This window comes from Ailuropoda melanoleuca, chromosome 14 (assembly GCF_002007445.2).
Source record: "Ailuropoda melanoleuca isolate Jingjing chromosome 14, ASM200744v2, whole genome shotgun sequence".
NCBI lineage: Eukaryota > Metazoa > Chordata > Mammalia > Carnivora > Ursidae > Ailuropoda > Ailuropoda melanoleuca.
In genome coordinates this window covers 23,212,509-23,237,751 of record NC_048231.1, presented here as the reverse complement: position 1 = coordinate 23,237,751, position 25,243 = coordinate 23,212,509, and the positions used below count along the sequence as shown (strand labels likewise).

General features: G+C 34.0%; 1 pseudogene; it reads left to right on the top strand.

Moving 5' to 3' along the window:
• The window catches only part of LOC100464997, a 52,573-nt pseudogene that overhangs the window by 5,650 nt on the left and 21,680 nt on the right, over nucleotides 1-25,243 (top strand).

Sequence of the window (25,243 nt, the reverse complement as noted above, 5' to 3'; positions counted from 1 at the left end):
CCTAGAAACACATATGGAACCTAAACAGACAAAAAGAGAAACAGAAAATCAGAATAGATCTATATTTAGTAAAAAGGCTGAGTCTGTAATCAAAAAACTTCCAATAACAAGAAAGTCCAGGACCAGAAGTTTTCACTGGTGATATCTACTACATGTTTAAAGAAAAATTATCTTAAGTCCTTCACAAACTCTTCAAAATAGAAGAGGGATGCTTGCTAACTCAATCTACAAGGCTAGCATTACCCTGACACCTACCGAAAACATCACAAGAAAATAAAATTACAGATCGATATCCCTTATAGATATAGATACAATAATCCTCAACAGAATACCAGCAAACATATTAGAATGATTATACACCAAGACCAAGCGAGATTTATACCAGAAATTCAAAGTTGGTTCAACCTACAAAATCGATCAGTGTAATATACTGTGCTACTATAATAAAGAAAAAAAGTGATCATCTCGAAGGATGCAGAAAAAGATTTTGAAAAAATCCAACACCCTTTCATGATAAATACACTCAACAAATTAGAAGTAGAAGAAAATTCTTACCTTGATAAAGGGCATCTACAAAAAACCCACACTTCCCATCATACTTAATTGTGAAAGACTTAAAGCTTTCACCTAAGATCAGGAACAGTACAAGAATGTGTGTTCTAACTACTTCTATTTAACATTGTGCTAGAAGTTCTAGCCAGAAAATGAGGTAAGGAAAAACAAAACAAAAGACACCCAAATTGAAAAGGAAGAAGTAAAAATATACCTATTTGCAAATTGCATGAGCTTATATATGGAAAATCCTAATAAATTCATACATTTAAAAAATTTATTAAATCTAATAAATTCAGCAAAGTTGTAGGATTCAAAAAAAACATACAAGAATCAGTTGTATTTCGATATGCTAAAAATGAAAAACTCAAAAATGAAATTAAGAAAATTAAAAAGAATTAAATATTTAGGATTAAATTTAACCAGGGAAGTGCAAGAGTTGTACACCAAAAATAACCAAACAGTCCTAACAGAAATTAAAGAAGTGATACATAAATGAAAAGACATTTGTGCTCATGAATTGGAAAACTTAGTATTGTTAAATGAAAATACTCCCCCTATTTATTAATGAATCCAATCCCTACAAAATTCCAACTACCTTTTTGTAGAAATCAGTAATATGATTCTAAAAAATCCTGAAAAAGAAGAACAATGCTGGAGGACTCAGTTCACAAATTGAAAACTTACAAAACAGTGTGGTATGAGCATAAAGAAAGAAAGATCAATGGAATAGTTTGGAGTCCATTAATAAACCCATAAATATATTTCCAACTCATTTTTGGCCTGATATGCCAAGGCCATTCAATAGGGTGAGAATAATCATTTCAACATATGGTGCTAGGATGATTGGATATTCAAATGCCAGAGCATGAAGTTGAATTCTTTTCTCACATCATATACAAAAAATTGACTTAAAATTGATCGACATCTAAATGCAAATACTAAAAAAATAAAAGTCTTAGAAAAAGAGATAATTCTTTCTGACCTTGGATTAAGTAATAGTTTCTTAAATATGACCCCAAAAGCACAACGAGTAAAAGAAAAAATAGATTAATTGGATTTATCAAAATGAAAGAGTTTGTGCATCAAGAGGCATTACCAAGAAAGTAAAAGAACAACCCACAAAATGAGATGAAATTTTTGCAAACAGTATATCTCATAAAATCCAGACTACGTAAAGGATTCTTAAATGCATATTAAAAAGACAACTCCTTTTTTTTTTTCTTTTTAAATGGGTAGAGGACATGAATAGATAACGTTTCCAAAGGAGATACACAAATTGGATCATGAAAAGAATCTTAATATCATTAGTCATTAGGGAATGGAAATCAAAACCCTATTGAAATATCATTTCACGCACACTAGGGTGGCTATAACATATAAATGGAAAATAACAATTGTTGGTGAGGATAGGGAGAATTGGAGCCTTCATACTTGGCTGGTGGAAACGTGAAATGGTACAGCCACTGTGGAAAATAGTTAAAGGGAGGTACAGTTACCATATAACCTAGGAATTCCATTTCTAGATATCCAGAAAAATCCAGGAGAATCACAAACAAAACTTGTACAGGAGTGTTCATAGCAGCATTAGCCTCAATAGCCCACAAATGGAAACAACCCAAATGTCCATCATCTTATGAGTAGATAAATACAATGTGGTATATCTATTTTATTGATTAATTAACCATGAAAGGGAATGAAGCACTACCTGAAACTAATGGAACATTGTGTGTCAACTATACTTCAATAAAAAAAGAAAAAATAATTCTGAACTCAAGGAAAAAATAAATGTGGGGGGTTGAAGCACTGAAATTTGCGACAATGTCCATGCACCTTGAAAACATTAAGCTAAGTGAAAAAAGCCAGACACAGAAGGCCACATATTGTATGATTCCGTTTACATGAAATGTCCAGGATTGGCAATACTCTAGAAACAAGAGATAGATTAATAGATACCAGGGGAAAGGAGGAGGAGGAAATTAGATGGTGTCAGTTTTCTATTTACCAATATTTATATGAACATTCAGTGATGCAAATACTCTGGAAATAGATAGTAGCAATAGCTGTGCTACACTGTAAATATTTTTAAAACCACTGAATTATAGGGGCGCCTGGGTGGCGCAGTCGTTAAGCGTCTGCCTTCAGCTCAGGGCGTGATCCTGGCGTTCTGGGATCGAGCCCCACATCAGGCTCCTCCACTAGGAGCCTGCTTCTTCCCCTCCCACTCCCCCTGCTTGTGTTCCCCCTCTCACTGGCTGTCTCTATCTCTGTCAAAAAATAAATAAAATCTTTAAAAAAAAAAAAAACACTGAATTATGCACCTTAAAATTATTTAAATGGTGGATTTTATGATATATAAATTTTGTGTCCATTAAAATGGTATTATTTTATATGTGACATAAATTACATTTTTGTCTCATTTAAACTACATAAATTTATGTATTTCTTTATTTAAATTAAAAAGATGAAATAGGATGAACAAAATATGCTTGAGATCCAAGTTACATTTGAAGAAAATAAATTTTTAAGTATTGATGGACTATTCTATAAACTTTTTAAATTTAATTTCTAAACCCCTTTGCTTTCCTAAAGTTGAATACTTTCGTGCTTGAATCATGCTTTCACATAGTGCATTCATCAGGCTGAGAAAGACCTAATTCCCATTGCTAATTCACTTAAAACTAAATTTCTGAATGAGGATAGATCATCTGAGATAATGAGATATAACAATGCAAAAAAATAACGACAAAATTCTCTCTCTCTTTTTCCATTTATACTTTCACAGATCATCTCTTTTGGAAGGTGTCTGTGGTCACTGCTGCTTATCTGATCTTTCTTCCCATGCCAACATCCATTCTTCAGTTCATGAGCTTCTGCCAAAACTGAATTCACCTAACTCTAGGGTTGGGCAGGTAACTAAGGGCTGGGCAATCCGAGCAATACAGTATACTGGCCCTATGATTAAGTCATGAGCGAATGTGTTTCAAGCTGAGGCATTAATAGCAATTAGCATTTTGTTTAGAATGTGACTCTAAACCTGTGCTGTCAAATACTGTGGGCAGTATCCCAATGTGACTAGTTTAAATTGTAATTAATTAAATTTAAATAAGATTAGCGATTTCGTTTCTCGGTCACACTAGCTATACTAGTCAAGTGCTCAATAGCCACAGTTGCTTGGCTCTCATGTTAGAGAGTAAATATACAAAAACATTTCCATCATTGCAGAAATTTCTATTGGACAGTACTACCACAGTTCATCTAAACCAGCATTGTTCAAAATAAATATTGGTAGTTTAAAATTATAGCACAATAAAAAAGTAAAAAGAAACAGCTGAAATTATTTTTAATAAAACATTTGACCTAATAAATCCAAAATAGTATCATTTTAACAGGTTATCAGTATAAAAAATTTTAATGAAATATTTTGCATTATTTTTTTATAATAAGGCTTCAAAATCTGCTATGTATTTTACTTGGAGCATACCTCAATTTGGATCGGCTGCATTTCAATTGTCCAATAGCCACATGTGATTAGTGGCTACCATATTGGATGAAGTAGATCTAGAGTTGAAGCAGGATTTTTCAATTTGAGCATCATTGATATTTTAGGATGGTGGTAAGCCATATCCCTGGCCTTTACTCACTAGATGCCAATAGTTTCAAACCCAGTTGTGACTAACAAAATAGGTACAGACATTGCCAAATGTCCCCTGGGAAGCAAAATTGTCCCCACTCAAGAACCACAGCTCTAGAGAAAGGACTGTTCTTCTTTCTGGAATCATTATCCATAAGAACAATGTAAAACTTGAGCTACTTGGGTAACCAAGTGGAAACTGAGAAAAAAGACAATAGAACAGGAGACAGAGCACAGAAGTGGGTAATAAGATTTCAGTCCATGGCACCTGGGGTGGTCAGTCGGCTAAGGAGCCGACTCTTGATTTCAGCTCAGGTCATGATCTCAGGGTCTTGGGATAGAGCCCCACTCGGGGCTCCATGCCCAGCGTGAGTCTGCTTCAGGATTCTCTATCTCTCTCTCTCTTTCCCCCTCTCTCTCTCGCTCTCTGCCCTTCCCCCACCTCTTTCTCAAATAAATAAATAAAAATATTTTTAAAAATTTTGAATATGATTTCATTACTTAATGAATGCCCTTATGCCTCTGGACATCGCAGTGACATAAACCAATATATTTCTTTCCTTAACTTAAGCCAGTTTGGGGGTGCCTGGGTGGCTCAGGGGTGCCTGGGTGGCTCAGTTGGTTAAGTGACTACCTTCAGCTCAGGTCATGATTCTGGAGTCCCAGGACCAAGTCCCGAACCTGACTCCCTGATCAGCAGGGAGTCTGCTTCTCCCTACCCCCCCTCATGCTCTCTCTCTCTCTCATTCTCTTTCTCAAATAAATAAATAAAATCTTTAAAAAAAAACCCCAAAAACCTAAGCCAGTTTGATTGGCTTTTCTCCAATTTGCAACTGTTATAATCCTAAAAGATCTGTCATTACAATCTAAACACATAAAATACACTCATTAGTATTTCTACCTCAAAAAGCAAAGAAGATTAATTCTTCCTCCCATATGCTTTATGATAGCTTTCAATTTCCTTCCCAGAGTCACCCCATATAGAATGAAAGCTATTTTTTTGCACACTTTATGTTTCAGATAAATATATGCAATTGGAAGTCTTGATAGAACTTTTTGCTAAGGTATGGGCATTAACTTTGTCTATTGTTAATAAAATTCATTCATCAAAACTCTATGATAAGATGGGCTGCTTGTATAACTTTCATCAGCTATTGCTTTATTTTGATTCTCATATTTTCAAAAGATGAAAATTATGCAGCCAATGTGGCAGTTCCCACTGGGAGTAAAATTGTAGTATTCTTTATGTGATTCTCTTCCTTTTTATCTGAGCTTTACTCAACAATAGTGTCACCCTTGGATGAAGCTAAAAAAATCAAGATACAATCTAAATAAAGCTTTCATCATGGTGTGAACATGAGTCACCTCCCCTGTATGGTGTTTTGGGAAAGATGCTGTGGATTTTTCTGACAAGGATCTGCTTAATTGCCATTAAAAAGTGAAAACACTTCTTTGAAACAAATCTAGATAAAATAAGAATTCTTCAAAGAGGTGAAGAAGGATGAAAGTCAGTTTGACTTGTACAAGGAAATTTTAGCTTAATTACACCACCTCTTACGTCAGTTTTGGGTATTTTAACTAAGTCACATGATTCTCTCTCCACACAAATAAACTCAGCCAACACATTCATGTACACGTACTGCTCAACATAGAAATTTTCAGACCATTTTTCAAAAGATGCATTAGAAAAAAGTAGTTTAGGGGCTCCTGGGTGGCTCAGTCAGTTAAGGTCTGCCTTCAGCTCAGGTCATGATCCCAGGGTCCTGGGATTGGATCTCAGGATCAGGTCCTGGGATCAAGTCCCACATTTGGCTTCCTGCTTAGTGGGGAGTCCGCTTCTCTCTCTCTCTCTCTCTCTCTCTCTCTCTCGCACGCGCGCGCTCTCTCCCCCTCTGCCCTTCCCCAGTGCTTGTTCTATCTCTCTTTCTCTCAAATAAATACATAAAATTAAAAAAAAAAAAAGAAAAGAAAAAAGTAGTTGAGAATGTTCTGAATAAGATACAATGAGTGTCATTTTCTCTTCTTAAACTTGATGTATCTCTATCTGCCCAGAGGCCAGCACATCTCCAGGCATTTCATTTCTTCACTCATATACTCAGGCCTTTTACAGAAGAAAGTGAATATACAAAGAATCTGCATAGAGGTATGACCAGAAATAGCCTTTTAGGTCAGTTCATGGTCCCAAAAGAACTGACAATAGACAAAGCAAATTAGTAGAACCTTTCTTCGCCAAGGAAAACCCGCAAGCATTTTGCGATGAAATAAAATCATGTCATTCCAGTGACTTCCATAATGGTTAAAAATTTGGTTATTTCATTCCGACAACTGACCTCCTTTTTGGAACGGCTTAGTGAAAAAGAAATAGCGTAACATTTAAAAAAAAAATTAGAAATGTTTAATGACAATTGCAATAAAGGCGATACCATATTATAAGTTTAAAGAATTTCATGTTTTAATAATACTTTTTTTAATGTGGTAAAACATAAATAACATAAAATTTGCTAACTTAAATATTTTAAGTGCACAATTCAGTGGTATCAAATACATTCATACCGCTGTGCAATTATTACCAACATCCATCTATAGAAGTCTTTTCATTTGCAAAGCTCAAACTATACACATTAATCAATTACTTCCCATCCGTTCCTTCCCCCAATCCCTGTTAACACCTTTCTACTTTCTATGAATTTGACTATTCTACACACCTCATGTAAGTGGAATCATATAATATTTGTCTTCTCGTGCTTGGATTACTTCACTTAACATAACCCCAAGGTTCATCCATCTTGTAGTACATGTCAGAATTCCTTTTATTTTTAAGGCTGGTTAATATTCCATTGTATGTATATACCACATTTTGTTCATCCATCAATGAATATATGCATTGCCTCCATGCTTCAGATAATGTAAATAATGCTGTTATGAACATGAGTGTGCAAATACATTTTTGAGACTCTGCTTTCAATTATTTTTGGTAGATACTAAGGAATAGAATTGCTGGATCATATGGTGATTCTATTTTGAATTTTTTGAGGACTCACCATACTTTCTTCGTAGCAGCTGTTCCATTTTATTTTTTTTTTTGAAAGATTTTATTTATTTATTTGACAGAGATAGAGACAGCCAGCGAGAGAGGGAACACAAGCAGGGGGAGTGGGAGAGGAAGAAGCAGGCTCATAGCGGAGGAGCCTGACGTGGGGCTCGATCCCAGAACGCCGGGATCACGCCCTGAGCCAAAGGCAGACGCTTAACCGCTGTGCCACCCAGTCGCCCCAGCTGTTCCATTTTAAATTCTCCCCAACACCACACAAGAGTTCCAAAACCTCTGCATTCTTGCTGACACTTGTTATTTTCTGTGTTTTGTTTTTTTATGTAGTAACCATCCTGAGAAGTGTGAGTGGTATCTCATTGTAGTTTTGATTTCAGTTTGTTCAATGATTAGTGACGCTGAAGATCTTTTTATGTGTGTATTGGTCGTTTGTACGTCTTCTTTTTAAAAAATGTCTATTCTAGTTCTTTGCTCATTTCTGAATTTTTTTTTGTTGCAATTGTTGTTGACTTTTGGAAGTTCTCTACATAGTCTGAATATCAATCACTTACCAGATTCATGACTTATAAATATTTGCTCCCATTCTGTGGGTTGTTATTTTACTCTGTTGTTAGTACACTTGACATTTGAAGCCCAAAGTTTTTTTTTTTTAATTTTCATAAAGTCCAATTTATCTATCCCTTTTGTTGCCCGTGCCTTTGGTATCATAGCCAAAAAATGCCAAATCCAGTGCTGTCAAGCTTTTGCCCTATGCTTTTTACTAAGAGTTTTATAGTTTTAACTCTCATGTTTAGGTCTTTGATGTATTTTGAATTGTATTTTGTACACAGTATATGGTAATGGTCCAATTTTAATCTTTTTTATGTGGATGTCCAGTATTCCTAGCACAATTTTTTGAAAAGACTGTCCTTTCCTTATTAAATTGTCTTGACAATTTTTATGAAAATCATTTAACTATCTATATAAAGGTTTATTTGTGGACTCTGTATTCCATTGCTCTATATAACTGTCTGTCATTGCAAACAGGTCTACATGCCACTGCCACTATGTTTTGACTGCTACAGCTTTGTAGTAAGCCTTAAAATTAGGAAGTGTGAGAATGGGTTTTGAGATTTCTTGAGAAGAGAAAACTAAGAAACAAACAAACAAAAACACTTGACATTTTATTATCCGTAACAATCTCACTAAGACAGGTAAAATGCTGGATTAAATGTAATGAGGGTGTGTGTGAGGATATATTTTTAATTACCAACATCATAGTTATAATGGTAATAATTCATAGTAGGTATGTAAATTAGGTAGGTGAAAGTGAGAATTAAAACATTGAAAAACACTTTATTTTTTTAACATTTAAATGATTTTTTATTTTTTTTAATTTTTTTTTTTTAAAGATTTTATTTATTTATTCGACAGAGATAGAGACAGCCAGCGAGAGAGGGAACACAAGCAGGGGAGTGGGAGAGGAAGAAGCAGGCTCATAGCAGAAGAGCCCGATGTGGGACTCGATCCCGAAACACCGGGATCACGCCCTGAGCCGAAGGCACACGCTTAACGACTGCGCTACCCAGGCGCCCCTAAATGATTTTTTAAAACAAAATAAAAAATTCTGCCATTCTCAATCTTCGTGGGTGTGTGTGTGCTGAAGGCTCAAGCCAATTTTCTTCTACATTTTCTCAAAGTATAATGTAATAAATATTTATTACGTAAAATTTTTTCAGGTCCACATAAAGAAAAACTGACCATGTCAAATTCAGTCTCTCTTCGCTGATTACTGAGAGACTAAAATGAGCTAGGGCAGAAAGGGAAGGATGACCCAGGTGTCTGAAACTGGCTTTCCTTTGAAAGGAGTAACAGCCGTTTTTGTTGCTCCTAGAAAAGTGAATGTTAACTTTTGCTTGCAAAAGGAAGAGATTTTTACATTCTTATAAATAAGCTTTCTAAATTAATCTATTTTTTATTATTTCATTGAATTTATTGATCATTTTAGTGAATCTTTGAAATTAAGCTCCAAGTAGTGATGAGTTTGGAACCAATAGCATATTTTAAATATTATTTATAAAACATGTTTAAACTTATGGAATAGTTTTTTAATACATTGGAAATGTTTCAGAGTTGATCCAATTTTATGTTCCTTTAATGTAAAATTTATTTCACTTTCTAGGTTTTCATGCATGCTTCTAGTTGAGGAAACAAAATGGTTTTCACACATGTAGAGTTACATTTATTATATGTCATCCACCATATTCACAATATGGAAACTCAAATACATCAATTCACCAAAAGTTGTATGATGGAGAGTTTTATATGCATTCAACCAGTTTTAGGTAAAACTTTATAATTAAAAATAACAAACATAAATTGACCTCTGACTGTATCTAGGAGCCTAATAGATTTAATGTATTATCTATAGGTGGTTATTAATGATAGGCAGCATTGTTTTTATAACAAACAAAAGAATGATTGGCATTGCATCACTTCAACATTTAAGTCAGTGCAGGAAAGAATGGGCCACTTATTACAGTCAATCAACTGTGGTTGGCTGTTAAGAGCATGCCTTTTATCAGATGAGACAGTAATATGAATTGATAATTAGATTCTAATATGTGCTATATAGAGAGTGTACGCTCAAAAGCTTTCCAAGTTCAAAGAAGGGAATGAATGAGGGGTATTGAGTTTATGGAAAGCTTTGTCAAGGAGGCGATTTTTGAAATAGGCTTGGAAGAAATGACATTTTCTACAACCCCTTTTTTCTCTAAAACTTTATCATTCTACTCCTTCCAGCCTACATCCTATGTTTTAGTTGCTTCCCTTTATGTGGTTTCTTAGATCCTCCAGAATGACCACAGATCATACTCGATGCTTTCATAACACATTTGCATATATTACATTATATTGTAATTTGAGTTTTAATGTCAATCTGCCTCATCACGCTGACTTCCCTGAAGACCACGGAAGGAGGTTTTGTTAATTTATGTAGCAACAGCATGTGAAACAATGTCTGTGCCAGCACTAAGAAGAATGGATAAATCAATTAATATATCATATATTCCCAGATGGAGAATTGGGGGAAAGCATATTCCTGAAAGCTGTAATAGCACCAACAAAATGTAAGAGAGAACATAGCAAGAATAATATTGTGAAACTAGAGTTTAGCATGGATGGAAGTGTCTTACATTGTTCTACTTTTGATTTTTCCAGATTTTATCAGTTCTATACTACTTATATATAAGTTTCATTTATTTATTATCTCTCATCTAATTAGATCATCAAAGTAAGGATATAGTTCTCTCTCCCTTTCTTTCTCTCTCTCTCCTTGATTTTTTGCCAGAGCCAAGAATAATGTCAAAGGTGATCTCATTTGGGCAATATTAGAGTTGAAATTCAAGCTCAGGTCTCAGTTATTCATAAAGTAATTTTCCAAAATCAACATTCAAAAATGGACATAATAACTAATGATATTCTTTAAAGTTCATTTCAACTACAATTGTATATTGAGGATTTAACATTTGCAAAATAACATAAATAATAATAAAATGTAGAAAAGTGAACAGAGTAGAATCTATTCTCTTGAGTTACTCATAGTCTACTATGTAATTCAGGCAATTACAGATCTCATTATAAGGTAGAGAGCTATTAGTTATGACAGAGATAAGAAAGTATTTTCTTGAAGCATGGGATTCAATCCTGTTTGGGGAGGCTGAAGAAGGATTTGTGGATGAAAATTTAAATAACTTCCTTCTTTGAAAAATAAAATAATAATAAACAATAAAATCCACATTCTCTAAGCTTAGCACTAAACGATTAATTTCCACATAGAGAGAGAAAGTTAGGTGTAGATACATATGCAGGTTACATTTTTAGCACCTGAGGTTCAACATTCAGTTGTTACCTGACAACATTTATTGTTTTTCTGGAGTGAAAAATAAGAAATACCCTATGGAAAAACAAATCATGAGGGACAGTCTTGCCTAAAACTTTTAACTTACCATGGTTGTGTGAATTTTCTCCCTTCATTGGAAAGTTTTCAAAGGCATTGATTTTACTGTTTCTTTTTAAGGGAGATGATTCCTGTGTCTTTAATTTTAGCCATACTGACAGGTAACAGATGTTGGTAAGGATGTGGAGAAAGGGAAATACTCTTACACTGGTAATGGAAATGCAAACTGGTGCAGCCACTCTGGAAAATTGTATGGAGTTTCCACAAAAAGTTAAAAATAGAACAACCCTACAACCTAGCAATTGCACTACTATATATTTACCCAAAGGATAAAAAATACTGATTTGAAGGGGCCCATACACTCATGTTTATAGCAGCATTATCAACAATAGCCAAATTATGGAAACAGTCCAAATGTCCATCAACTGATGAATGGATAAAGAAGATGTGGAATACACACACACACACACACTCTAGAATATTACTAAACCATCAAAAACAGTGAAATCTTTCTATTTGCAAGGACAGGGATGGAACTAGAGTGTATTATGCTAAGAAAAATAAATCAGTCAGAGAAAGACAGATACCATATGATCTCACTCATATGTGGAATTTAAGAAATGGAACAGATGAACATATGGGAAAGGAAAAAAGAGAGAGAGGCAAACTGTAGAGACTCAACTACAGAGAACAGACTGAGGGTTGCTGGAGGGGAGATGGGGGAGGATGGGCTAAATGGGTGATGGGTATTAAGGAAGGCACTTGTAATGAGCAGTGGGTGTTATATGTAAGTAATGAATCACTAAATGAATTAATGAAACCATTATTACACTATATGCTAACTAACGAGAATTTAAATCAAAACTTGATACAAAAAATTTTTTTAAATGATAGTTCCTTTATAGAGAAGAAAATTCCAAAAACAAAAACATGGGGTAGACATTTCAATCTCAAGAACACCAGACACAAATGCACAATTGTGCAAAGGAAATATTGTCAAATGGAGATGATTCTGAGTTTGCAGTGTGGAATAAGTACTCTAGTGTGTAATGTGGAAGATGGAGAACAGACTAAGACAAGGGTCTTTAGTGTCTTATTGATATGTTGGATTTGGTTAAACAAGCCATGGGGAGTTAGAAAAATATGGCAATCTGTCTTCAGTGTGAAGGATGGATTGGAAAGATCAGAAAATAGAAGCACAGATCCTCAAGATAATATGCAAGAAATTACTACCCAAACCTAGGGCAACAGAAAAGAAGTCATGAGTGTAAGAGTTCTGAGTTGTAAAAACAATAAAATCACAGAAGCACTGAAGAGTGGAAAGAGATGTAGCTGGGCTTCTTCTGCATTATACCTAGTAAACTCCAGAGAGACAACATTAACCTAGAAAAGATGTCAGGGCTAAATTATATAATGAAAACATCTCAAAGATTTATATAATAATCAAATGGAGCTTTGCAGATCCAATTAAAATAACCAAATCTCAATGTAACATGGAAAATCAAAATCACAAACACTATGAACCTGACAAAGAATTTTCTTTCTAAAATCCACCACAAAGATTTACAGTTAAAAATAGCAAAACTAATTTTAAAAGAAGGAGAGTGTGTGTCTTAAAACCCCAAATATGTGGGGGCACCTGGGTGGCACAGCGGTTGAGTGTCTGCCTTCGGCTCAGGGCGTGATCCCGGCGTTATGGGATCGAGCCCCACATCAGGCTTCTCCGCTATGAGCCTGCTTCTTCCTCTCCCACTCCCCCTGCTTGTGTTCCCTCTCTCGCTGGCTGTCTCTATCTCTGTCGAATAAATAAATAAATAAATAAATAAATAAATAAAATCTTTAAAAAAAAAAAAACCAAATATGTAAATCTATACTCTATCTTAATGGAAATCTTAATAGTAGAAAAGGAATAAATAAAATAAGATGACTGATCAGATACATATCTATATATCACATATGTTTGCTTGGTATTTAACTTCACTTCATTTTTTGACACACAAATATTTTGTGGGAAATTAATTGTTGTTCTTCTGTTGTTTGTAAATTTTTATGTACACAGAAGCATCTATATTTCTTCTTTTACTTTATAAATAGAAAAGCAATCATCAACCTGAGGTGAAAATAATTATTCACAGATTTTTTTCTAGTTATTTTATTTTAGATTTATGTATTTACCCTTCCTAACTCAGCAGCAAAATATTTTGTAGTATATTGCTAGATAGAAATCTAGCAATATATTTTCAGACTTTTTAGCTTTAGCCTCGATGTCATTTATTCAATACTTCCCTCACTAAATCCAGGTGCATTTTTGTTATGTAATAGCTAATTATATAAACACTACTCAAATAATGTTATTAACTAATAAATTTAAAAGACCATTCAATTAAATATTCCGAGAATATTGGCAAGACTGTATAAGAAAAGAAATATGAAAGGTTATCAATCTTTTAAAAATGTTCCACTTCATTATGCTAATGGAGAGTCTATTACTCTCCCAGAATATGCTTTTAATCATTGAAATAGAAATACTTTGGATGTTTGCACCTTTGGGGGTCAGAAGTTGTTTGTTTTTAATTGGAGAAAGAGATGGTAATTTGGCTTTGGAAGAAGACAAGTAGATAAATTGAAGGGAGTGGAGTTTAAGGAATGAATGATATCTCATAATTTTTTGATCCTAGAGAATTCTTTGGTCTGCAATGGATAGAAGAGAATGCGCTCCAAACAGATGGAATTGTTCATGATGGACTTCGAGACTATTGATACTGCAAATTCCCTGTGCGATGCAGGTGACTGAGCTGGGAAGGGGCTGTCCTGACCTGTCTCTAGGAAACTCTAAGGATGGAGAGAATTGAATAAATCCTCTAAGGAGGGAGAGATTTGAATAAATCCAAAGACTGCCCCCGGCAAGCAGGCACATTGCAGCTCCTATGTTGGCCAGTGGTCAACGCAGAGACTCTATAGCAATGCCTTAGTAGGAATAGGAGTAGAAAAGGAAGAATAACAGATTACTTGGTAGGCATGTGTGGAGCAAGCCCTTGAGAAATTGAGCAAATTACTTTCTCAGAAGCTGATCTCTTTCGGCAGAATTCCACGATTTTGTCTATAAATTCAAATGTAATTTTATTCTGTAGAAACAGGCTATTAGTTCTTAGATGTTAAGGTTACACTTGCAATCAAAGAAACAAAAATGAAATAATAGGTAATCATAATAACCAACACGGTTTGAGGCTCTATTATTTTGCTGGATGCTGTTCTATGCACTATTAACTATAGTCAGTCTTGTCATATCCTTATATAGGAAGGGCCATCAAATTATGTGACCAGAGTCCACTCTAAGTTTGCAGTGAAGAAATTCCAGTTATCCTTTAAATGTCTATAATAGTAATAACCCTAATACACAGAAAAATTGGGAACATAATTCAGAATCCCATGAAGCTGTAAATAGGCTAGTGGAATCCATCAAATTGTAGCGCTACCTAGATTGATGATACTGATTATAATTTCCGCTGGAGATTGGGTAATAAGATGACTTAATCTCAAAGATGTAGGTTTCTACTTTCTTAAATTTTAGAGTCAAAGAACATGGTAACTGTATAAAAGGGCTTATCTTGATAGATTCTAAGCAAAATTTTTCCTTAAAATGCAATAGTTTTACAAAAAACTGAAAGTTTCTAAAAATGTGAAACCTGAACATCCCCTGTGCTGGAGCAGTCCCAGTCCTGGGTACATACCTTAGATAAATAAACACTTATGCTCACTCAAAATCCAAACACAAATGTTTTGAGTGGCTGTATTAATAAGCATTCCAAACTGAACACAACCCAGGGTCCTTCTGTAGATGAATGGATAGATTTGCTTTATCCATACAATGGAATATTAACAATAAAAAGGAAAGAGCAATTGATAAACACAACTGTATAGATGAATCCCAAAGACATTATGCTAAGGAAATAAACCGGTGTCAAAAATTGTATACTGTATGATTTCTTTTATATAACTTTCTGTAAAAGCTTAACTATAGTGACAAAGAATAGTTTGGTAGTTTCCAAGGGTTAAAATTAGAGGGAATTTGTGATGAAAAGGGCAGCAGATGAGAATTTGGGGGGGAATGGTAATGAAAATATGCTGTATCCTGATTGTGGTTACATGATTCTACACAAGTGTTAAAAATCATAGAATTATAGATCACAAGAGTCCCTTTTAATTTACATTAACTTTAAATGAAGATTTTTTTTAAATAACTTAAAAAATTGCACTGATAAGATATGCCCTCAAACATTATTTACCTCTGGATGAACAAAGTTAAAACCTGAAAAAAAATAGAATTAAGTGAAGAGATATTTTAGAGGTGAGGGGGATGGGGGATTGGGATAGGCTGGTGATGGGTATTAAGGAGGGCACGTATTGCATGGAGCACTGGGTGTTATACACAAATAATGAATCATGGAACACTACATCAAAAACTAATGATGTACTGTATGGTGACTAACATATCATAATTTTTAAAAAAATGGGGCGATATTTTTAAAAACTAAATATTTGTTATTTTTCTGGAGAACAGAAATCTAAACCTGTGAAATAAGTTAAGTGCAAACAGTTACTTTACGAAAATTTGGCTTGTAAATTTAGTGTACTAGCTTCCTAATTACAATTTAAAACAAGTTGTTTAGCAATCTATTTACAGTTTTATTTTAATTTGAAATCTTACTATTTTATACAGTCTTATGTTTCTAATAACTTATATTTTACCATACTTAGAAATTTATTATACTTTTAATAATTACCGAGGAAACTATAAATATTGTGTCTAATACAAGTAATTAAATGACTTAAAATGAAAACAAATGGTATAATTTTAATTTAGAGCGTTTGGCCTTAACTGCACTATGTATATTAATGGTGCCAAGCATTATTCAAAAGCCACTTTAAAATGTTTTTCAAATTTCTTAGACTTGTAAATAGAATCATCAAAATCATAGGTTGAACAAAAGCTTAAGGAAAAGGAAGGCAACTGGAAAATTTGTATATAAATTCTAAGATCAAAATAACATTTAAATAACTTTTTCTTCACACAAACTTATCTTCAAGAACATCAAACACCTGACACAAACAGGTGCTATTATTTTCCCCATTTTGCAGATGAGGAACAAGATACAAAGAGGTTAATTTACATCTCACGTACAGAAATATTATCCAGTATTTCTGCAAAAGTGAAGTATTAAGAGCCCTTGTATGGTTCTGTTTTAATTGCAAATTATAAAACCCAGAGGGCAATTAAGCACATTGAATTTCTAAAATATGTCATTATATCTGACAATTCCTTTGGTGGTCATATTTTTCTATTAAAAATTTAACTTTTAAAAAAATTTAACCTTTATTATACTGAAAAGTTGGGAAAAAACAATGTCTTATATTAAAGTATTGGTTAAAAAATTGGTTAAATCTATACAACATAAATGGCTCAAGAGCTATTTGATATAACACAATAAAGCTCTGAAAACTTCTTCTAGAGGGAAGAATATTTAAATATTAGTATAAAAATTTATTAAGTGAAAAAAGTTTAAAGTAGTAAGGGCATATGATTTTAAGTACACTGGTTATATATTCACATCATGAAATGACATGTCTCAAAAAGAACTGAATCATATATACTAAAATGATGGCAATGTATCCTCCTAAGTCGTAAGCTGATTTTTGCTTTACCCTTTTTTCAGCTTTCCTGACTGAATGAAAATATATCTGAAAGAGAAAAATATATTCCATTAAAAATAGGCAGTGCTTATGTGCAATATTGTGTACTGATTCAGTCATTCACTGAGAGAAGAAAACGTAAGCCTGTCATCGGCTTCATGAGTGCATTCTCCTATGTAATTGTCTTAACTAATGCTGTTCTCATGGTCAGCATCTTCTCTCATAGGACTTCATGGATCATAATTTCACATATGGGTACTTCTTGGTAGTTTGGGAAATTAAACATATAAAGAAAATACCTTTTGTAGGTCAGTATCTTATTTCTTATTTTACTTGTAGTTTTTTCTTCTAAGATGATAAACTCTGTGTCTTTAGAATACATTTTCATAAACATTCTCCAAACTCCAAAGAGCAAACATACACATGGATATTTAACCTCTAAAACTCAGAGCAAAACCAAAAACCAAGAAAGACACAATAACGTAGCCAAATTCCTGGTTCATGCTCCACACTTTTCTTCCTGGTTAAGATATCATAACCTGAATTGGATTTCCTTCAGGCCTGATTGCCACAGATTTCCTCCGAAGGGCTGGAGGCACCCTTCTATTCCTTTGCTGTTTTCATTGTCATCCAGATTTTTTAAAAGGGTCATGTGCAGTGTACAAGATTAATCTTCTCCTGAAAATAGCATTTCCCTTGCAGTGGTTAATCCATGAAAGCCAAAAAATTAAAGAAAATCTTTTGACTTCAAGTAACATAAAGCAGGGATTTGGGATAGTGTGTCAGTCTCTTGTTTTGCCTTTGATATTTAGATCCCTTTCTGAGCCCACTTAGACATTTGTAGACCTCCAGGTATGACGGATATATGGCTTTGTTTTGACATCAAAGTTCAGGGGGAGCGGGTAGAATACTAACGAGCCCTGTGAGCTCCAAAGGACATGATTAAGCTATAAGTGGTAAGCAGGTGCAGCTCAGTGAATAATTGGTAGAACACTCAACCTGAAAAAATAAAAATAATCTCATCTGATTTGTTTTTCCTTTTCTCTTTCTTTCTTTCTGTTGGGGGGGTTGTTTTAGATAATAGTGCACAGTTAATAACAGGAGATACTGAGTCATTGATTTTTCTGCAGAAATTGCTGATTAAGGTGATAACCAATGGCAAACGGCATATTAAATGCTTGTCACAAAAACTGGACTGAAAGATGCCAGACCCTAAAAAAAAAAGATATTTCCAGTTCAGTGGCTGTGAAGTAGGGTATGTTGCGACCCATCCTCTGTGTCATACTGCTCATGAAATTCTTGCCCCTCCTGCTGATACTATGATGAGCAGTCCACTGGAGTCTGTGGCTTCCCCTTCAATGTCAAGCAAAGCAAATCCTGGAATCCATCTGCTGGAGTGTGGCTGCTACGAGGAGTGAAGCCATTTGTCTGGGCAGCAGCGCTACGGGAGCGTAATGGGGAAAGAATCTGATTGCCAGCACCAAATTTGTTTCACAACTACTAGCCAGCATCTACTTGTAAGGAACTGAGAAAAGACTGGCACGCAGGTAATGGAATGGAACTGAGCATGGTGCTGAAGGGCTATGTCATGGAGGAATCTACCCAACCGTTATCTGAACACAGTGTTGAGAGTTACACTCAATTTTAGCCACAAAAATTATCCGTTTTCATAAAAGCACCTGATTTTTCACTGCCAGAACAAGTGCCTTCACCATTAAAACAATAATAAATAAAAATACAACAAAATATTCTCGTATAAGTCTGCCTCCCATTTTAAGTGGGAGAGTAACATATGTAAGTTTTGTTATTTTTTAAAAATTGTATTTCACATAATGATCTGAGATTTTCTTCTGAACCAATGTGTGTGTAGTTGTGTGTGTGTGTGTGTGTGTGTGTGTTTGAGAGAGAGAGAAAGAGGGAGAGAGAAAGAGGGAGGTTTCTTTGTTGTTGTAGTGTTGTTATTTTATGGCCCAAATCTGCCACTTACAAAATGAGTTTATTGAATTAAGTGGTGTGAAAGGTACTTTCCACCACATTGATGACATCAATTTCCCCAATGCCTTAGTTCAAAATATGTAACAGTTTACATCAGCTGCAAGTTTTTATTTTTCATAATGCTCCTGAAAATGAAATGAATAATTTTTCCTTGAAAAATTAGGGAAATATCTGAAAATCTCTTTATTAGGGATGTTTGGAAGAGACGTTGTCAATCGTATCAAGCTGTCTTAAGTCTTGTTATATATACGTTCCCACAGTGCTCTAGACAATTATAGCAATTTGCTTTCACCAGCAGCGACTGTTCCATTTCACCAAGTTCTCATCAATTTGAACTCATCAATCCTCTTCTTTTTATTACTTGATTGTTTTTTTAATTCTCATTTTAATTCTTTTGATTAGTACCAAGCCCAATTTAATACTTGCCAATTTGTATTACTTCAGAGTATTTTTTGCTTTATCATTTATCTACCACTATCACTGGCATGTTTATATATTATTTATTTAAGAGTTTACTTATAGGTATATAGCTCTATGTAACAATTGTTGATATTCACATAGATTTCTTAGACCAGTTCACTGAGGTGTGATAGACATACAAGTAGCTGTACATATTCAATGTATACAACTGGATCTCCACAGTCTATGTCATAAACATACCCATTACCTCCAAAAGTTTCCTTCCATCCTCCTTATTTATTATTATTGTTATTTTTTGTGCTTGCTAAGATCTTCCCTCTTAGCAAATTCTTTTTTTTTCCCTAAGATTTTATTTATTTATTTGACAGAGAGAGAGAGACAGCCAGTGAGAGAGGGAACACAAGCAGGGGGAGTGGGAGAGGAAGATCCCAGGGTCCTGGGATCAGGCCCTGAGCTGAAGGCAGACCCTTAATGACTGAGCCACCCAGGCGCCCCTACCCTCTTAGCGAATTCTTAAGTATACAACCCAGTACTGCTAACTACAGGCACTATGTTGTAGGGTAGATCTCTAAAGCTTATTAATCTTGTATAACCAAAACTTTGTACCCTTTGAATAATACCTCTCCATTCCCCCCTCCCTCAGCTACTGGCAACCACCATTCTCTGCTCATCCAAACCGTTCATCTTTTAATATGTTTTGATTTTTTTTTTACTTTATAAAAACTGTTATTTCAAGATAGTTTCTTTTAATATGCTTATGAATTATTTTTTATCATTTATTTTTTCATGGATTCTTATATTTAACTTTTTATAGTATTGTTTTTTCTGATTAGAAAAAAAAATACATGATCTGAAAGTAGGAAAACATAAAGAAGAAAATAAAAATTACCCACAATATTTAATTTATATTTTTTTGCTTTACAATGCACATTAAATGCACATCACAACATTCAGACAACTGCTTTCTAATTTGAAAGTTCTTTATCAAGTGATTTGATTCAAATCAATGTGGCCAGCTACTCTGTTTGATTTAAAACTACCATATGATCCCATAATTCCACTACTGGGTATTTACCCAAAGAAAACAAAACCAGCATCTATCAGTATTTCTTTCTTTTTTTTTTTTTTAAGATTTTATTTATTTATTTAACAGAGAGAGAGACAGCCAGTGAGAGAGGGAACACAAGCAGGAGGAGTGGGAGAGGAAGAAGTCGGCTCCCAGCAGAGGAGCCTGATGTAGGGCTCGATCCCAAGACTCTGGGCTCACGCCCTGAACCGAAGGCAGATTCTTAACGACTGAGCCACCCAGGTGCCCCTCTATCAGTATTTCTGATAGAAATAATTATTAGTACTTTGGTTACTGATATTTCTTTTAGGGATATGGTAAATACAGGAGTGCCTCGATGACCTAGTCAGGTAAGCACCTGCCTTTTGGCTCAGGTCACGTTATCAGGGTGTTGGGATCCAACCCCAGGTTGGGCTTCACATTCGGCAGGGAGTCTGTTTCTCCCTCTACCTCTGTGATTTCTCTTGCTCTCACTCTTTCTCAAATAAATAAATAAAATCTTAAAAAAAAAAGAATATGGTAAATACATTCTGTAGAAAAGTGGTAAGTGGTATGTGTTTGTGCGTATAGGGGCATGTGTGCACTTTTTAATAGTATGTAATAATCATGATGTATTTCTCTTTTTTACTATGGCCCTTTTGGTTACTTTTTACTTTAATTATTATACAAATTCTGATAAGAATTATATGCATAGGTAAATCTCTGCAGTACTCTTGAATATTTCTTCAGGTTAATTTCCAGAACTGAAATAATCAGAGCAAAGAATTTTCCCTTTCCTTGAAACTCAAAAATTTCACAGAACTGCTATATAAGAGTTTCTGTCTTCAAATTTCCTTGGATCTGGTGAGCCTATTGATTGGCAGATATAAGTCTTAAGCTCTGGATAATTTTCTCCTATTATATTACACTTGGTGCATCTTTTCTTATTCTTTTCTAATGCTCAAAAATTCTATTTATGTATGTATATGTAAACATGTATAACATGTAACATGTAAACTTTGTACACACACAGACACATCATATGGATAAATCCTCCTTAGATGACATTTTTGCCCTTATTATCTAATCTCTTTGGCTTTTTCCTTAGGAATTCTCCCCACGATTATGTAGATGCTTTACTGTCAATTTCCTTCTTATCCATACCACTTCTTATTACTGATTCACATCTCAAATTGCAATCACTATTTGGTCTATTTCTGCCCCAGGATATGTTGCACTATCAGAGGTATAGCCTCTAAGTTCATTTTGATGCATGATATGGACCCAAGGACAATAAGGTGAATAGGGATCTGAAATGCTCATGGACATCTTAGAAGCCAGTTGTTTGAGTGTTGTGATGTGCATTTAATGTGCATTGTAAAACAAAATAATAAATAAATAAATAAATAAATAAATAAATAAATAAATAAGTAGCTGGCCACATAATGTTGAAAGTTCTTTATCAAGTGATCTGATCCTCTCAAATATCCAGTAAGTAGGAAGGATTTAGAGCCCTATTTCTATGTATCAATGATGAAATAGAAGCCCAAAGACTTCAGTAATGTTTCTCATTTAAGATCTTATGAATATAAGGTCAAAGATTTGGTTATTTCTGCTAGACTCATTGTAGCTTGTACTAATATGGGAGAAACCGGAATGAGCATAATCCTCATATTTTTCATGGGCTTTATTTCTCATGGGCAAATCATCTCATACCAGGCTATACACCATGGTGCCACATATTTATTTTAATACAAAAGCAAAACCAAATTGCTGACATAGTTGCCAAAGTATTCATTTGCTTATTAAGGTAGCTACAGCTTTTGAAGATCTTTAAGGGTAATAAAATGGAATACTTGGTTTTCAATTTGTCACTAAGAATATCATGCCAGCCCCTCAAGTCTAGATGTCTATAGCTGATTGACTGAGGGAGGAAAACTGATTCCTTTATGAAATAAGTAACATTTATGATCACATTTGAACTTCCAACTCTGCACAGTGGTCCCATAACTCCAAGCTCAGAAATGTATTTTTTAAATGCAGAGAGCAAAAAAAAGGGTCTGGCTGCTGATTGAAAGCCAGCTCTTGGTATTCGTGGTTCACCTACAGTTATTTTTGGTGCTGGTTTGTTATATATACTTACATAAAGAGCCACTTATTATACAAGCTTAATTATATCACTTTTGTCCAAGACTATGCTCATAGTACCTTTAAAGAAATAAATTTTAAAGTATTTGCTCTCTTGGAGGTATGCCAGATTTTTCTCTTTGATATTGTAGTATTTTTGATGTTTGTTTTCTCTAAATCCAGTTATACTGTTGCAAAGGATTTTAATTTCAATCAAACTTTGTACTTCACTGGAACGTATAATTATATTTTAAATGTTATTTCAGTAAAAATGCATTATTTATTCATTTCTTTATTAAATTGATATGAATGTAGATATTCATATAAATATAGATATGTACATATATAAAGATTATATATAGATCATGCCTACAATATGCCAGGCACTGTTAGGAAATTCCAGATAAATGTGATTGTACAAAGTGTCTTCTCAGTATATCAAGCTTCTTTTCATATAACAAGTCAAACTTATTTCTGGCTAAATAGTGATTTTTAGGCAAACCTATACTCTGTCAACCCAAACTGAAGATGTAGAAGGACCTTCCAATACTCATACAAAGAGCTAAGCAAACATATACATGTGACTCTCCCTTTGTTGCAAATACAAAAATCTATAAATATGGTGTCTGCTTGTGGGTCATTGAGCTGAATGGAGTGAAAAGTTTCAAGCAAATTGAGAAGAAATGCGTTCTAATAGCTGATATTGCTCAGATAAATTCAGAACTAATTTCATTAGAGTTGCCCAAATAAAGCTCATAAAACTAAAAACTTGCTATGGCAAATCACGTACAACACTGGAATGTAATTACTCGGCCAACACTGACTTATAATTAATGAGTAGTCCATTTATGAAAAATCTGCTAGTTTCGTTTAATAGATCTCCTTATTTCATCATACAAGGTGTTAACTGGAAGTAGGAGGGTTTTTTTTCTTCAAATATGTGACTAAAATAGGAAGTTATTATGGCCAGACAGATGTTTGACAACAAAATAACAGTTCGGTTATCACCAGAAATGAAGAATAGATTTACATAGTCTTTGCAATTCTATTTATTTGGGCAATTAAAAAGGAAGAATTAAAACAAATAACTTCTGCAATATTTTTTAATTCATTAAACCATTAATATTATAGTGATTATTTGTATCACTGTGCCACTCTAACATTAAAATACCTGATCAGTAAATAGCAGTTGTTCAAAATTTGTCAAAGTCTAGCTGGTTTTGTGTTGAACTGAATGATGTCAAAATATTCTGATTTTTTCCCCTTGCTTCCATTGTTTGACTTGTGCTATTAATTTAGTTTGGAAAATTATACTTTCAATTTTGTATTGAGTACCCTTTCTCATAGTTGGAATTGATTTCTCTTCTTTTGTATATCTGTCTTATTCTTATATTCATTTTAGTTTGATTTGCACGATTATTTTGGACATATATGTCTTCTTCCACAGTTGTATATTCCTTTAGGAAAAATGATTCATTCTTTCTAGCTACCCAGATTCAAATATGCTGCCTTATGTATAGAAGATATCCTAACCTTGTTAAAATTCCTTGAGTTTTTTGCTTTATTAAAGCAAATGTGTAACTGCATCACATGTCAACAATTAAATACCTGTTAAACATGGTGAATAAGGTTAAACATTTAGGCAGAGAGAAACTGAATTCCTGACACCTACTTTAATCATGTCAGTTCATAACTGACAAAGATTTCCAAGAATGAAGACTCATTTTACTAAAATTCAAGCTATTAAGAAATACTTAAAATGGGGCGCGTGGGTGGCACAGCGGTTGAGCGTCTGCCTTCGGCTCAGGGCGTGATCCCGGGGTCCTGGGATCGAGCCCCACATCAGGCTCCTCTGCTATGAGCCTGCTTCTTCCTCTCCCACTCTCCCTGCTTGTGTTCCCTCTCTCTCTGGCTGGCTCTATCTCTGTCAAATAAATAAATAAAATCTTAAAAAAAAAATACTTAAAATGTTGCTTGTGGATATTTAGGCTTGAATTCTTATTTGCCTACAATGCTATTTAGGCTTTTATAAACTTAGAGCAATATCGACAAGGAAAGAACTTGATAGAAATGTGGCCAATCTCCTTAACCTTACTAATCAAGGTAATGCTGTATTAAAAACAGTCATAGAGAGGGTGCTATACAAAATAGATCAGAAATTGGGTATATATTTTCTGTGACCTATATTACTGAAAATATTATTCATTCATTCTTTTATTTAAGTATTTATTCAAGAAGTATTAATTAAATGACTGTAATGTGTAAGATAATATGCACTCTGTCTAAACACCGCTATCTGTTGTTTCATCAAAATATTTGAAATAAGTCAGAAGTTTTATTTGTCTAATTGGTTTATTTCTCCACATAGTTGAAGTAGAAATGGCCCCATTAAACTCAGTATGTTTATTAGTGATCAAAGTAAATGTACTTGAATTAAAAAAACATAAAATATTTGGTTGTGATTATAAATAGATAAGAGTGATCTCTTAAAGATTCACATAACCCCCAAAAAACATGTGAGACATTTTTATAGGACTTTTTTATTTTACTTATAAGTTTTGTTAATTCATTGAAAAAGTGTGTATTAAGCATCATTTATATGCCAGCACTGCATTATATACTAGAGCTTCAATAGCAAGCAGGATGAAGACAGCCAATGATTCCATGGCAAATTCAGCCTACTGAAGGAGTTTTCCATCATCATGGAAATACACAATTAGTTGTATAATCTTTTAAGTTTTATATAAGATAGGTATAGAGGTCTTAGAAATGTATCATACAGGGGCAGAACTC